Source organism: Salvia miltiorrhiza, chromosome 4, assembly GCF_028751815.1.
Source record: "Salvia miltiorrhiza cultivar Shanhuang (shh) chromosome 4, IMPLAD_Smil_shh, whole genome shotgun sequence".
Lineage (NCBI taxonomy): Eukaryota > Viridiplantae > Streptophyta > Magnoliopsida > Lamiales > Lamiaceae > Salvia > Salvia miltiorrhiza.
Genome location: NC_080390.1, coordinates 3,719,179 through 3,725,933, shown reverse-complemented (window position 1 = coordinate 3,725,933; position 6,755 = coordinate 3,719,179).

The window sequence follows — 6,755 nt, the reverse complement described above, 5'->3', positions numbered from 1 at the left end:
GTAATCTTTAATTTTCTCCATGTGTTTCATTGTATCACAGTATCGTTTACTTCTTTTGTCTCGCAATTTCTATCAAATGAAAGATAAAAGCTAAGCATATTTTTTAGGATCCAATGTACGTCGCTTAAAAAGAATGAAACATTTTTTTTTCTTGTCTATGATTACGCAAGTGATATAATAAATTCATTCTTCCTACTAACATATATAGACATTTAGTCGATTAGGCCTAGCTCAAGCGACAAAGTTGAGGTACGCAAAGACTTTCCTTCATGAAAGGTCTGAGTTCAATTCCGCCTGTGTGCGGGTAGTTTTTTCACTTCTGTGTGGGTAGTGTTCCGCATGCGTTCAGTTGCTTTTTCACTTTTATATGGTATAGAGATCTCGTCTGCGTGCGAATTGCTGATTTGATTATATATTAGATAGCACTTGTAATTCTAAAAAAAAAAGTATAGAGGTATAAATGAGAACTCTTATTTAGAATTTAGAATTATTTTCAAATTCTTTACTTATGAAGATTTACGATATAAGGATGAATGCAACAGTTAGATTTTAATTCCGGGGAGAGCGAAAATTTCAATTTTTTTGTTCTTTTGAACGCATTAAATTTAACAGTGAACCTATGTGACACATCTTGCATCCACAATAGAACTTCACGATCAAAGGAATGATCATGGTTCTTCATTCTCATTTTAAATAAGGGTTCTCATATTGAACCTCTCCTATATATATATATATATATATATATATATATAGATAGGGAAGAGTTCAATGGAGACCACTCCCCTATATAGAGAATGAAGACCAAATCAAAGCCATTGATTTCACCAAAATCAATTAATCAGATTCATCTGAATTCTTCAAGTTTAGGAAATCCCGTAAATTCCTTATTTTTCAATTCTGGGAACCAATGAACATTATTATGAACTTACGAACACAAGTATTTTTATTTGTATGTTCATTTGTTTTTATACGAACATATCGACGAACATTAGTATGTTCATTTATTTTTTATACGAACATTAGTATGTTCGTAAGTTCATAATAATGTTCGTTGATTCCCAAAATTGGAAAATGAGGAATTTACGGGATTTCTTAAACTTGAAGAATTCGGATGAATCTGATTCATTGATTTTGGTGAGATCAATGGCTCTGATTTGGTCTCTATTCTCTATATAGGGAAGTGGTCTCCATTGAAGCTGACCCTAGTTTAGGAAATCCGGTAAATTCCTCATTTTTCAATTCTGGAAACCAACGAACATTATTATGAACTTACGAATTTAATAAAATATCGAGGGCCCGATAAAATATATTAAATTTAATAATTATTTTGTGATATTAAAGAACATATCTGGGCTACTATTATTTATTTTAAAATTTTCGTGAATTTTATGTTTGTTGTGATGGATCAATATATTTGTTATTTAAATATTATTTTTTATTTTTTAAAATAAAATATAAAAAGATAATATTTGACAGGCACTCGATAGGTACCTTCCACCACCGGATAATCTCCGCTCTTGCCTCGATTTAAACGGGTATGGAATCAAGTTTGGGAGTGAATTTTTGGAGCGGGTATGGAGGTGGGAAAGCAATACCCGACCCTGCCCTACCTCATTTATATCCCTATATGGGTTAATGGTAGTTTTCCTCCATTCTTAAAGACAAACAATAGAAAGTGAGTATAATAGTAAAATGATAGAAATTATAGAGTCAGGTTATGATAAATACCCCTCCATAGAAAGTATAAAAAATTTTGACTACATATTGTGCATGTGGGCACATAAAAACACGACATATGGTAGAGACATACCAACACCAAAAAAACGCAAAGGCGTAATATAGGAATAGCAATTTCTGAAGGAAAAAAAATGCGCAAGGTATTATTAAATTCACACATATCTCATACTTATACATTTTATGTTTAACTATATGGATTTTGTGTTCAAACAATTATTTCGCTTATTCTCCCCAACCTATTTCTCTTACTTCGAAATTCCACTATTTTACGCGGCGATGGAGGTGCATGGTCGATAGTAGCGTCAATGTCTTCGTTCGAAATTCTTCTCCCCGCTAGCATTGTCTCCTCTTTTCTTTCATAATAAATTATTAATTTTTTCAAAAATTGAAATTAAGATTTTTGAAATTTGAAGGTGTGTGTGTGTATATATATATATATATATATATATATATATATATATATATCGATTAATTTCCTCTATATGAAATTAAAGTATGAAGAGATCACTTCAAGATAACTTATAAAAAGAATATTATATATAGATTATTTTATTTACTATTATTCGTTTTTATGTTTAGCATTATGCATTTTTTGTGTTTAAGCTTAAGTTTGATATCAGTATCAAACTTTTTAAGTTATCCATGCATATTTGTGTGCAACATTAGCATATTTATGTTCAACAGTAAAATTAAACTCTAAACTTCAAAATTAAATAATGTTTAGGAATGTATTCCTTCCGTCCCATTAAAGATGACTCGTTTTTATTTTGAGTCCTCCCACTAAAGACGACTCATTTTCATAAGGTAATATTTAACTTTTACAAAATTGTGAGCCATATCACATATATTTGATTTACATCTAATTTTTAATTCTCATATAAAAAAAATAAAAAATGAGTCATATTTATTATTCCCTCCGTCCCACGAATCTGGAGTCAATTTGTTTTTTCGTTCGTCCCACGAATCTTAAGTCATTTCTATATATAATAAGAATTAAGGAAAAAACAAGGGGGTTCTAATTAAACTTATCTTAACAATTATACTCCCTCCGTCCACGAAATAAACTCCTACTTGCTCTTAAATATTTGTCCACGAAATAAACTCCTACTCTGCTTTTTGGACAATTATACCCTCCCTTGCTTTTAAATTTACTACACTTTTATCTATTGAGCCCACTTTATTCCACCATTACTTATGTAACTAGTATGCACGCCCGTGCGATGCACGGTGAACATCAAAATTAAACGACATTTTAAATAATCTTAATTATTCATTCACAATCTATTTATAAATTTTGAAAGTAATAATATTTTCAAACTAATGCATATAAAAATTAACAAACTAACATTAATTATAATCTTCATTGTATTTTTATTTAAACATGTATTAAACATTTTTTTAAGTAAGCATGAATTAAAACATAGTAACGTTAAATTATATATATAAAAAAATAAGATCTAAAGAAATACATAGAATCATTAATAAACACTATATTACAATAAATATTCATACACAATAGCAATACAATATATTGTCCCTAATCAAACATATTTTTCAACTGAAATAGTAGAAGCCTAATTTATTTTTCTTTTTGTGTTTTCTCGACCCATTATTAAGGCGGAGATCATGACCATAGTGTAACTGCGTGCTAGAATTGAAAATATGTTCCATTCCATCAACATCGGTCCCTCAAAATTATCTATGTCCTCTAGATTCGAATTATTCATTTCAAGTGTATCAGAAACTGAGGAAGGTATAGTCATTGGATGTAGCGGTAACATGTAAGGTGTAGACCCCAAGATTAAATTTGATCATGTACAATTAAGCTCGGGATATTTTGTAGTATCTCCAAATGGAGCAATGCTAAATCTTCACGACCAAGTAGCACATATGCAGCAGCTGGCCAATTTGTAGGAGGAGACTCGCGGCAGTTATCTATTGCCTGTACAACAAATGAAAATTTGTAATAACTTTACAACATCACATATGGGGGGATAATTAAGATAAATAATGATAGCTAATGAAAAGTAACTCCAAAGGCTAGATTGGAGCGCAAAAAAAAAAAAAAAAAAAAAAGAGCTGGGAAGCCATTATTCATAATGCCTACTGAGAATCATCATACTCAAAATCAGTCTTAAAGATAGAATATAAATACTATACAAATTCAAGCCTTGGAGCAAGATGATTGTGGTATTTAATTCAGGCCAATAAATATAATTTCGCTTCAACACTCATCAACACCCTATTGTAGGAAACAATAGACTATTCATACCAAGTCACGATGCATCATTTATAATCATTAATGTGAACATAAAATTGAACTGTTCTCCATAGAACTTAGAGAAAATAAGCATCGCAACTATGAGGTATTAGCTTACATGCCTAAGAGGAAGAGACACACCAGCTGGCAGCAAGTCTGGATGATGCAAGCCAAATCTTTCACCAACCATTCCCAAACTGTTAGCTTTTCTCGAATATGCGCAATATTATAGGTAACACCAGTTGAAAGACTTTTTCCAGATTGCTCTGTTCCGCACAACAGACTATAAAATGAAATTATCTTCCTAGCCCAGTTCACTACAAAAGTTCCACTTCTACATACCTGAAGTGGAAGATCACAAATACTGGAAGAATCGCATCCATGCTGGAATAAAACCAACTCACATATAGGGGCAATCCACACTCTCAATTCTACCACATAATGCACTATCATGTGGATAGATACCAACTGTGAGAGCTCATCACCGTATTTGATGATCAAAGCAAATTCGAAGAACCTAATCTATCGATCAAAGCTTTCAGTGGATGAGATATTCAGAGATCTAATACCGAAAAGATACATAGAAATTATTCGAAATCTACAATATAAAAACTAAAATATTAAAAACCTCAAAAAATTGTGAGAAACCTTAAAACTCCACCAACTTCCGTAACAACTTCAAACCTTCATCTATAAATACACATCAAATTCATGTATTTAACAAAACTATAAAATTAGTTTAAGAATTTAAAGAAATTGAAATAGAAAATAGTATAAAAGAAATAGGAGTTGATGATGGTACTTTCTGTATTGATTGACTAATAGCCGGGGGTGGGGGCACGCTGGTGTCTGTTCTGCCGGACGACGGTAGCTATCAAACAATGCCAAACTGGTACAACGGTCCGGCGAGGTCACGACTCGACAATGTCGATAAGTTAGATGGGAAAACGGTGCTAATGACAGTGACGTTCATGCTGTGGATGATAGGTAACGGCGGCGAACTGAGAGGCGGAAGATGGCAGCAGACCAGCGGTTGCGATGGCTGAAAAGAAGTGAAAAGCGATTGTATTTTATAGATAGGTATCTTTTAGAAGAAGAGAGAGAGTTTCAGTTACGGAAAATAATGGGATCATGGGTAGTTTTTATTTTTCTTTGAAGGAATTAAGGATAAAAACCGTATAAAGTTATCTATAAATCTGCGGTTATCTCAAGCAGAAAGTTAATAACGTCTTTTTAAATCCCTTTAAAAAATGGCGCTAAAATTTTAACGTTAAACTGCTCTTTTATATATTATATAGATTAGTCTCCCCTAAACTAATTACTGTTATTGTTATTGTTATTGTTATTGTTATTGTTGTTGTTGTTGTTGTTGTTGTTGTTATTATTATAATTATTATTATTATTATTCCTATTATTATTGTTGTTGTTATTATTATTATTATTATTATTACTTTTATTTTTATTGTTGTTGTTGTTGTTATTATTATTATTATTATTATTATTATTATTATTATTATTATTATTATTATTATTATTATTATTATTATTATTATTATCATTATTATTATTATTATTATTATTATCCTTATTATTATTATTATTATTATTATTATTATTATTATTATTATTATTATTGTTGTTGTTATTATTATTATTATTATTATTATTATTATTGTTGTTGTTGTTGTTGTTTTAATTATTATTGTTATTATTGTTGTTGTTATTATTATTATTATTATTATTATTATTATTATTATTATTATTATTATTATTATTATTATTATTATTGTTTTAATTATTATTATTATTGTTATTATTATTATTATCATTATTATTCTTATTCTTATTGTTATTATTATTATTATTGTTATTATTCTTATTCTTCTTATTATTATTATTATTATTGTTGTTGTTGTTGTTGTTGTTGTTGTTGTTGTTGTTATTGTTACTATTGTTATTATTATTATTATTATTATTATTATTATTATTATTATTATTATTATTATTATTATTATTATTATTATTATTATTATTATTATTATTATTATTATTATTATTGTTATCCTTATTATTATTATTATTATTATTATTATTATTATTATTATTATTATTATTCATATTATTATTATTATTATTATCAAATTGCTAGTTAAAGATTAGTAAAAGCAATCACAATACATAAACACTACCCTTTTAGTCTTTTACACCACCTTTTTCAGCTTTCTTAGTCTCCGTGCCGAACCCCAACTGGGAGTTTATTTCGTGGACGGAGGGAGTATATTTTTTTACTTTATCATTTTTTTTCTTTATTACCTACACACTTGCCTAATCAGTTTTCTACTTTATTACCTACACATTTAAAACATTAATTTTCAAATTCTTAATGCTCGTGTCAAAAAGAAGTGATTCAAGATTCGTAGAAGGGATGAAGTATTAGTGTTGTTATTAAATATTTTTATATTTATAATTATATAATTATTTATTGCAGCGACAATATAAAAATATTGAATTCGGTGTTGACCGAAGGAGATTTACCACCTTGTTGGTCGGCATATAGTAAACCTTGTTACTATTAGTCGGCAATATAAATGATGAAGAAATTAATCTTTTTTTTTTTTTAGGGGAATGAAGAAATTAATCTTAATAAAATAAAATTCCGCCCACAGAAACCAAGGAACGTTCTGGACATATGCTGACTCTCTCTCACACCAAAAGCTGATTCTCGCACCTCTCTACTCTACTATTCGCTAAATTCTCT